Here is a 10,696-nt window from a genome sequence, read left to right as displayed (position 1 = left end):
AACATGTACAACTTATAATTGTCATATAATATTCTTTAAGCTATAATATATAGTCTTACAAACTATGATATTAACTTGTATTGTTACGAGCGAAACGACGGAAATTAGGTTTTTTAAAAAATGATCAAACATTAAAATACGACAATTAACAGTACAAAACTATTTTTGAATCTTTATATCTTGTTTAGAACAGCAAAGCTAGTGAAATTATATATATATATATATAAAGACGAAAATGTTGAATGACATATTTTTTAAAAAGACCGCCATAAAAAGAACATGCGACTCTATCTACAGTCTTGATCCGTAATAAGCAACAGTTTTCCGGCTCGAAATGAGCAAATCTCTATCTCCTCTTCTTTGTTTGAAGTCGCCCGCAAAGTGAGAGATCCGAAAAATGAGTGAGAGGTCCGTGGAAGCGAGAAGCCGATGTTTTGGGTAATAAATTGTCACGCTCGACTGAGCAGTGACATCGGTTAGTAGAAGTAAGATGGAATATATATATGTAATGCTTTCTCAGTCCAGTATATTTGCCTCGAAATAAGCGAAATAGTGCGAGAATGAGAGGTCATGCTATATTCTATCCTTGTTCAAAAGATAACAATCTTGCTCGGCCGATCACTTTATGATTTGCCGCTACTTCGGATCTCTCACTCATTTCTCGTGTTCTCTATCGTCTCGTTTCGAGAACAAAGTGGAGCCAAATAGCATACCTGATCCGTAATAAGCAACTGGCCAGACCCGAGCGTGTTGCTTATTTCGAGGCAATCCTGTACTGTCAAATACCAAAAATGAACTTTCTTATTTTTCTGGTAGTGAGTCCAAGATATACATTTACTTATAGTTCTCTCCATCACCACCAGAATGCGTATTTTATACGGAGACTCCTCTGATGATAAGGAAGAGAACTATAATTCGGTTAATTTTTTGCACGCCCTTTCAGCAAAATAAAAAAGCTCGCTTTTGACACTTGACGTTAGATATCGCCTCATGTTTCCTGGCTCCATCACTTATTTAATAATGAAGTTATGTATAAAAAAGTATCACTTCAATTTTCTATTTACTTTTCTATATAGATTGATCTCATTTCCGATTGTACCATCACATCGGAAACTCGTGTTTCCGCAAATATGTGTTTACTGTAAATGGTAAATGAATAGCAAGATTTGCTAATAGTTTCAAGTATCATCTGATAGATGGCACAGCTATTTAATTCTGAAATGTGATATTTTAGAAAATAATATAATAATATAAAATACATAACGTTGAAAAGATAATATAATCCTGCTAATAGATTACAAGTAACCCTACAGATGTCCAATAACTTAAATATAATTATTAAAAAAAAAACAATATATAAAATACAATGAGAATAGAAGAAGTAAAAATGACGAAGTTTACAATTTAATATCATTAATTTCTATTCTAGAAGTAATTAACCCGAAAACACTAAAGAAAATAAACCTTATTTGCTCCAAACACTACAGATAAGAGAAATATAACAACAAAAACGAGACTTGATATCCTCCTCCTTCGACCGTTGAGTGCAAACTGAGCCACCACAGCCTGCCTGCGGTTGGCCCTGTATAGTGTCTGTTCGGTAGTCATCGGTAATCGTCAGTAAGTATGACTTTTCGAAAAAAGATTACATAATAAAAATAATTTATTCTTTTTTATCACTTTCACATTCATTTTTGATAGGGTTTCCTTAATACTGTCACTCTTGGACTTTAATACTAGAACTACCAATATTTGACGCACACTTATTTTCAAGCTGACAATAATGTAGATTACTAAATAGGTAAGGGATGAAACATAATTTAATATATACATTCATTCTTTAGCTCGAAAACAGACAACATACGTTTCAACAAAAATACCTCGACAAAATTTATAATTTAACATAAGAAAGAGGAAACCAGTCATTTTGATCCCTTTGGTAGTTCTAGTGTTAACCATTGTCTTTGGTCTTAGTAAATTGTTATATAAGAAATAATCATAACTGTACAATTTTTAATCATTATAAATATAAGATTTATAATTGTGGTTACTATTTATCTCGCAATATTTTCTTTTTAAGTAGAAAAGGAAAGCTATGCAGCAATTACTTAACTACTGAAATGGCTCTTTGTTAATCAACTCGTGTCATCATTGTTAGTGACACTGTCGTTGAAAATTATTACTCAAGATATTTAATTACGAGCCCTAGCTTCTGTTAAAGCTTTGTTACATTATGGTTCATCAAACTGCACATTGCTCCAAAATATGAGAAGGAAAAACAGAAAATTTGTAATATTTTTTATTTACGAACTTTTTGTAATCTTTAATTTGTTATTCGGCACTGTATATGAAATTCATGTAAGTAAATTGAAAAAATAAACTTTCCAAGAGCTTGAAACCAAGCTACTAGGAATCGTTTAATAACAATTTCACTGCTGCTCAGCATACACTCTCCAATAAATGAAAAAGAAATTATCATTCCACCGTTAAGTAAGAAAAAATTCCAAATACTTGAAACAAATCTTCACTTCATTGTACAATCGCGGTTCGGCACAGAAATCATGAGTAATCCTCGTCCGTAACCTAAGAAAAAGTATTATCAAAGTTTGAAGATGAATTTTCCGCTGGTAAACTAGATTCGCCGTGAACAGTTCGAAGAACCAACCGAGCCAATAAATTCGACCCCAATGTCAACTCTAACAACGATCCATCCTGATCAAGGGGTTGCCCAAGTGAGAAGGACAGTTCAATAGGGTGAAAAGAAACCAGCAACGTAAAGAGAAGGTGGTAGCAATATAGCATCGACAAAGCTGCGGTTTCCGATTTAGTAGCACCACTTTATATACAGTTCGGAAAGGCTCAAAGAGGGTCGCATAGAAAATGTAGGGGATAGGAGGTGTCCAACTTAAAAGTCTAACCTCCAGAAGATGTAAAAGGTGAAGCAGAGATAGACAGACGGAAAAGGTAGAAAGTGGAGGAACTTGTAAGGCAACGATGAAAGCCCACAACTTGAATGCTTCCTTGTGTTTCCTTCAACTGGTTTTATTCCTGTTTCCATTTCTGTGAAAATAAAATAATTTAAAAAAAATAATACAACCGACTTTGATGCGCGCTAAAAAGTATAAAATAATTTATATTCCATTTATGCAACTATGTACCATGCAGAGATAGTAAGTTGCCGAGCACCAATAAACTGAACTGCACAGAGGCAAAGGGACTGGGCCGCTGGCTCCACCTAATCCCTTGGTCTACATTCCAAGCGGATATCTCGGCACCTCGCTGGTAGAACAGAAGAAGTTAGAAAAATAAATAAATTAAACTGATTAAACATTTTTAATCGTTACTTAAAATGAATACAGAACAATCTCTTATTGCCTGTCACAAAAATGTAAAAAAGAAATTCTAAGCAACAAATAAAAATGATTGCAATGGAATAATTAATAAACGTTTGAATTGCAGGGTACGTTAATGATGAAAAGTTTGAGAAAAAATTGAAACGAAACTTACTCACTCGTCCCTAAATTAACCTGGTATGCTGAAAGCAGGTAACTGCCATTAGGTCACTGTGTCGGTCCCCACCACTCGTTCGGCAGAACAGCTGATTTGAAGGCCGGGTCAATGAATTCGCCTCATTTGCTGCACATACATTTGAATAATAGGCGGCATTGAACAGGGCCATTTGTTTCACTTATCGTTAAATAACAGCTCAGAATCGCTATCACTTTCCACATACTTGAACCACAGCATATCCAGTAGCACAACTCTCTATCGGCACCTTTGATGTATGTGAAGCCTAAAATGAGTACGCATGCGCGAAGTCAGCGAGTAAATCCAGTATCGCCATCTGAACTTTTTTCTCTTTTCAACTAACTCTAAAAGAGGTTGCGATTCTTCAGCGAAATGCAGCTATACTTACTTATACTGGTGAGGATCGCAACAGTTTAAATACCAGAGGTTTTTAAAAAACCAAATGCCGTGAGAGAGAGAGCGCGTAAAAAATGAAGGAGTAAATGAGAAAAAAGTTCAGTATTTACTCGCTGTCACCGCGCATGCGTACTCATTTTTGGCTTCATAAATTTTCGAGAGTTGCGCTGCTGGATATACTTTGCTTGAACCTTATTACCTGAACAATAATAAACCAATGTTTGGTCTGCGTTAAAGAAATTGGTGACCACAAAATGGGCCGATTTTTTTAATAGAGGAGGGGTTATAGTTCCACATACCCCCTTCAGCCTCTAGGCTCAAGTTAATTATAGTTAAATGTATCCCCCGTGAATATGGAAATTGTACGTCTGTACAGTGTGTCACGTAGACAGACTGTTTTATCAAACATGTCTAACGAGCCGATAAGATTGGGCCCAGGCTGTAGACACTGAATCCTTGCGTGATTCAGCTCCATGATTCACTCAATGACCCCTGAACTCCGGAGTCATACTGGCCCTTGGACCCCGGAGTGATCTCTATGAAGACTGACCCTTGGACCTGGTGTAGGAGGGGGCCTTCCCTTCCATTATACATATACGTATAAGTCCCTGAATTTTCGCCCAAAACAGAATAATAAAAGTTTTCGACCATACAACGTCTACGCGACTCTCGTTCTTCTTGTACTTTACCCCTTTTGGGCGTGATACATGCCTCTCTTAAGAAATAAACCGTTAACATCTGGAAAGGAAAACTCTCAGGCAAACAGGCCGCTTGATCTTGAAATAAACAGAAGGCCCAGTGATAACAGAACCAAATGTTTTGGGAAAGCAATGGGTCCACGGTAATCGCACATCAGATACAACCACTCTAAACATCACCGAATAGATGGGCCCAGCCCGATTATCTAAATAGTAACCAGATCACCCCTTTCTAATCTATATATACTGTGTGTCCGCGCTAAAGTGTGACAGACGTTTTATTTCGTAACTATTGATGATAGGAAAAATTGTTTATATGGAAATTGCACGGTACAAGGGGGTCCATGTTTTGGCGTGAACGAAAATTTATTTACATTTTTAGTTTAAAAGATATGATGGTCAAGTTTCGTTTTTTAAATGGAACTATATATTTTTTTTCACATCATGTGATAGTGCTTTTCAAGACGAATTCATTAAGCTTTAATGTATACACCCGATTTTAATTAGTTTTCAAGATATAACGTTTACAAATTTCCCGATTTTCAGTAGATACGTTTCGGTTTGAGTGGCAAGTCGTAAAAGCGGCCCTGTTGCGGTTTCTTATTCTTTGGGTCTGCCGTTCCTACCGTAGACCCCCGCTGAAGCACTGACCGCTACAATAGGGCCACTTTTACTCGCCGAAAGCCGTTTTGTCCCACTGTGCGCCGGTGACTTATTGTATTAGTGACGAGTCCGAGAGCAGCTTTCATCTGGCTGTTTTGGCCAGGCGGTTGATTCGTGGAAGATACAATATTTGAAGTCCAGTTCGTCACAAGTCATACGTAATTCGTCGTCTGTTGCGACAGTGAATAAGAGTTAAAAATAATCTTTTAAGAGTTTATATTGATGACAGAGAAATTTCAAGTCCGTGACTTTATTTTTGCTTACTATGAGTGTGTATAATATTGCGATACAATGAATGCAATATCATTCACGTCCACGTCGGAGAAATTTTACTGTTAAAGAGCAAATAGTTATTAAAGGATACCGTGGGTATACGGATTATGCGTAGTTACAACACTGGCGCGGCGAGGTAGGCATACAATGGCCGCCTGGCGGCAACGCGTCGCAGTCACGTTGTCGATGGATATTTTCCTCATTTGTTCCAATACCAAACCATACCGATACTTTTTGCGAATGGTTTCTTCATCAGAAATGTTTATAGAATGCAATCCTGTATAGTAAATTCCTGCTAGATAAAAGATTTTTCATAAAAATACAAAAATAGCGCGTACAAAATACCTATGGCACCTCTTTTTCAAACTTTGACAAGCACTTACAAATATTAAAAATCGTCAAACAATATAATTGTTCACACAGACGTATAGAGGAAAGTCTCCTCTATCTTTTGCCATAAACCTGAACCTCCTCGCATTTTTAGTTTTCACGTAATACTTCATTTTTTCCCATAACCACACATTTTTACAAAAATGCCTATTTCTCAGAAACTGTACGTATAGGAGCAAAACGGTTTGCAGATTCGTAATCAACGCACAAAAGCCTATAAGAATCACGTAATGAATATTGCAGATAAAAAATCGTGTTGTACCGTGTTGTCTAAATAGTAACCAGATCACCCTTTCTCATTAGTATATAAACCCGTTCGTACCAACGCACTTCGGTCAGTACAAAAAGTCATCTTGTTTCAAGAACTTCGTGTACGAACGTGAACTGGTTGCTAGTTAGTGAGATCGGGTTGAAGTCCCCTTCGAGCAAAGTTAACCTTATAGAATCAGCGAAATCGAGTCAGTGTTTCTATTTGGCATTATAATCAACCACACACACAACACCCCGCATTGCCAGTGCGTCAAAACCGAGCATACTGCGGAGATAGGTAATATACACATTACACACCTAATCCGCGACAAGAACAATTGTAATAGACTGAATTGTAAAATATACATTACTGTGTCAACCCCACATTAACATCTTACTTTCAAAACCCAGTGAAACTAGTGACAGTTCCCACAAGGATACAACCTAACCGCTCGGGTTGTGTCATTTTTTAATAATACTTATAAGTTACGCAGCCTCTCATCCCAAAGCCTCCGCTAGCCACACGCGCTGCCTAGCCGCCGCGCCGGCCACGTAACAGTATCAGCTTTTGTTGTTTAAGCAAAATTAGTCTAATTAATACAGTAATGTTCAGAAAGGAAAACTAGATTTAAATTTTCATTATTCCAGCGACTTACCGTCACAACGGTTGAAGGTACCTTGCCCCTAATTTTTCCCTGTATTTCTTTCTACAAAAATCATCTCGTTCCAAAAGTAACCCAGAGGTGCGCTGAATTAATCGTCGTTTGACCAACTTTTTTCTAGTCAGCAGATTCAAATGAACGAGTTTTGTTGTAGCTGAGAAAATCCAAAATCCGTGTTCAAAATATCGAAAAGCTGGCTTCAGTCAAAGAAAGGAAACTGTAAGTTGGAGGAGAGGGTTGCCGAGGGAGATTTTTCGCAAGGTAAAACACGTTTTTGTTTATTTCTCGAGTAAAGGAAATTCTTTGTATTTTTAAATGAAATATGTAGGTGTACACCGATACTTTTTCTTCGTCCCTCGGTTCCTTCAGTCGGCTTGTTACCCCTTTCTTTAAGTTTCTTCAAATTATTTCCCTATACACGATGTCTTGCATATTCTATTTACAGAAATAAGTCAGAAATGTGAAACAACATTTTTTTATACACGGTTTCATTTTTGAGAAGATTGAGTTTGAAAATTGTTCAAAATATTTACAAGAAAATTTATTTATGGTATCATGAACATAACAAACAAGGTTGAGAATTGCGTTGCATGTGCAATTATCCTTAAATCGGTAATATTACGTTATGGAGGACATCCTGTAATCTTGTATTTTGAAATAACTTTGAAATGTACATTTTTTCGGAGGAAAAACTTTTTACTGAAAGATCGTAGTGTAATATAAGCAACGTATACAACGTGACGATACTAAATTTCAAGCTCTTAGATTTCCGATCGTTTGCACTCAAAGGGTCCATTAGCGGGGTTGCGTTAATTAATATTTAACTTCCTGACTGAAGCAAAGGGTATTTATTATGCTTTGTATCGGGTGTCTGTAAACTATACTCGGGACGTGGTTATGATAGCTTAATTTAGTTAATTTCCAATTTGTACATAGACAGTCGACTAAACCAGCCATGTTTAGAGCGTTACTTTATTGAATTTTTAATCGATAATTTCAATAAACTCTGATGGTCCAATTAGCTCAAATTTCAAATAAATCTATTCCATTTTAGAAATTGCTTTGTGCCCTAATTTCTTTAGATTTTATATTTCCAAATTAGCGTTTTTCAAAGCTTCAGTTTTCAGGTTCTGTAAAATCCTGATTTCTAGATTTCAGAATATTCTAAATACTAATCTTTACATTTTATACATTTCAAATTGCAATTTGTAAGTCTTATATCTGCCTCAATTCTAAATTTTATGTTCCAAATTCTCCAAAAATCTGATGGAGTGGGTGAAATCGTAAAAACAGGCAAATCAATTATATCATTTCTTTTCAGTTAGAAATCATTTTGAAATTACTTGATCCTGAGGATTGTCAATACCGTGAGATTAATAGTCGTGGTTGGAGGGTTGCATGAAAATTCTTGTTTACTTAATTAATTAAATTTCGCTTTTGATGTCCGGACATCGTGATGAAAGGAGAGTTAGCATTGACGACTCGTCGTAAAGGATCCACAGTTCGCTAAATATAATTCACCTAGAACGGGAAATGTACTGCCAATTTTCCGACATCATTCAAGTGTTTGCCCGTCCAAAGTGTGTCCATGTTAAAACGCTCATTCTCTCTCTATGTCCTAAATTGTCGACTATTAGATTACATGCACCTAGTTTCTAAATATCAGTAAACAGTCATTGAAACAATACGTCAACATTCTGTGTACGGTGTTAACTTTCTGTTCTCTAAATCATTCTTCTTCTCGAAAGACTCTAATTACATCTCTCTTTTTAAAGGATTAAAAAAAAATTAAAAATTAAAAGAATTTTTTTTAAGAAACAATAGCGTGATAGTTTTTTGTTCCAGTAAGAAGGTCTCTAAATCATTTATTAACCGACTTCGAAAAGTATTTTCTTTTTTGTTTTCTATGTGCGTTCACCGATTATTTCGAGACGGATGGACCGATAGGAACAAAACCTTTTGCACCTTATAAAATACATATGTCTCCCGACTGGTCCCGTAAAAAAGACATTTTGCATTTTTTCATTGCTAATGATTTTTATTGCAAAAACGTACTGTTTCATTTATATGTTTGGCATTTATTCTGCAAGGACTGTACCGATCGTGATGAAACCTTTCACATCTAGTAGAAGATATTTCCGCGATGATTCCAATTGCAAAAATTTATGGAATTTGTTATTGTTAATAACTATTGTTATTGCAAAATACTTCTTGTTTAATGTCTACAGTGTATAGCCATTACTCTGCAAGGAATGTACCGTTCACGATTTTTCAAAATTGTCTCTGGAAGTAGACTTCGTCAGTTTCTTTACCAATTGGTCGCTAAAAGAAGACTTGGCTTGCTTCTTCACGTATCGGTCGCTGGAAGCTGATTTGAACTGTTCCTTTGCAAAAGAAACCATCGCCATCTTTGCACATCTGCGAATGTTCTTTTGTCATGCGATTTAACGAGGACTTTGTTTGGCACTAAATCAGATAAAACTAGACCATCTAAACTTTTGACACGACTAAGAGCGATTTTTGACCTTTCGCAAAATTCTTTTTGCCAAGATCAATTGCAGCTTTATTTAATGTAGTCCCTGTAATTTGTGCACCGTTACTGCCCAACTTAGGATAAGTAACATTCTGCGCTCAATGTCTCCATAACCTTTCGTCGCCTGAAACGTTGCTGCAACTGGAGTTATTGGAATGTAACCATCGACATCTTTAAACCTATTTCCAATAAATTCGTCGTCCAATTTTATAAGTACTGACAAGGGAACATCGGGGACTGATACACTCCGATTTTGATGAAACTTTGCATAAATATTTATTAGACCTGTTTGTGAAGATAAGTGTAATTCGTTGGTGCCCGTTTTTCACTTTGAGGGAGATATCAACCCTTTTATCTGAACGGCCCTTTCTATATACGTGCTTATAAATCGTAAACAACAAAAGATATCAAAAAATAGTTGAAATAAAAGTTATACCGTTTCTTGAGGTCCATAAAGTTGTGTGTAAGTTTTGTTTTTTAAATCATCCTTTATACAAAATTGAATTTCCCCTCTCCCTCCGTTTTGAAAAACTTTACTTGTTTTTCAATCAGAGTAAGACTCTACATTTTCAGCTTATTTTTATATGTAGATTAGCCGTCTTTTCAATTGTACTATTACATCGGAAGTACTCTGTATATTGTAAAAAGTCTACAAAATAAATGTACTTCATATGATGATGAAATTAATCTTGCAATTATGAAAATGACATGTAAATCGAATGGAAAAATGGTTCTTATAAAAAATCTTATCAACGTTGAAAGTATAAGTTGAGTTAGCGATCAATACAGACAGATCAAAAAACTTAAATAAAAAATTCCATCGGAATAATTAATATTACACTATAATACATCCTTGAATTCATAATAAATATGTAGGCGCTTTTATTGATTGAAAAAAAGTAAAGTATTTCAAAACGGAGGGAGAGGGGAAATTCAATTTTGCATAAAGGATGATTTAAAAAAAAAAACTTACACGCAACTTTATAGACCTCAAGAAACGATATAACTTTTATTTCAACTATTTTTTGATATCTTTTGTTGTTTACGATTTACATACTACGTGGAGGTTGTCAAGCAGTAGAAGGGAGGCAATTCAAACATCTGCTATAATAGCTTCTTTACCTGATTTTTGCTGTGTTGGTCGGTCGGTTAGCTTGGTGATGAGACGACAAGGAAAGGAAAAAGTTACAAAAAGTTAACAAAAAAAAAATTGGATTTTACATGAGTCACCCTATAGAAACGGAAGCCGATATCGCTATGGTGTGAACGGCTGTTCGACACTTGACGATGACGGTTGCTACAGC

At 35.7% G+C, this 10,696-nt stretch overlaps 1 long non-coding RNA gene across 2 annotated transcripts; it reads right to left on the bottom strand.

The window, feature by feature from the left end:
- Positions 1–648: 648 nt before the first annotated feature.
- Positions 649–3,801, bottom strand: LOC114881098. Of its 2 annotated transcripts, XR_003790209.2 has the most exons (4): positions 3,734–3,801; positions 3,508–3,636; positions 3,159–3,279; positions 649–3,060 (listed from the first exon to the last, which is right to left on the bottom strand). It is a non-coding gene; the product is annotated as an uncharacterized LOC114881098 (long non-coding RNA). The 2 variants fall into 2 exon arrangements; XR_003790208.2 differs by having other exon boundaries at positions 3,508–3,780.
- Between the last annotated feature and the right edge of the window lie 6,895 nt (positions 3,802–10,696).

The sequence above is a fragment of the Osmia bicornis genome, chromosome 11, assembly GCF_907164935.1.
Source record: "Osmia bicornis bicornis chromosome 11, iOsmBic2.1, whole genome shotgun sequence".
In the NCBI taxonomy this organism is placed as follows: domain Eukaryota; kingdom Metazoa; phylum Arthropoda; class Insecta; order Hymenoptera; family Megachilidae; genus Osmia; species Osmia bicornis.
The sequence above is the reverse complement of the archived record's forward strand: the minus strand, read 5'-3'. Positions and strand labels throughout refer to the sequence as shown.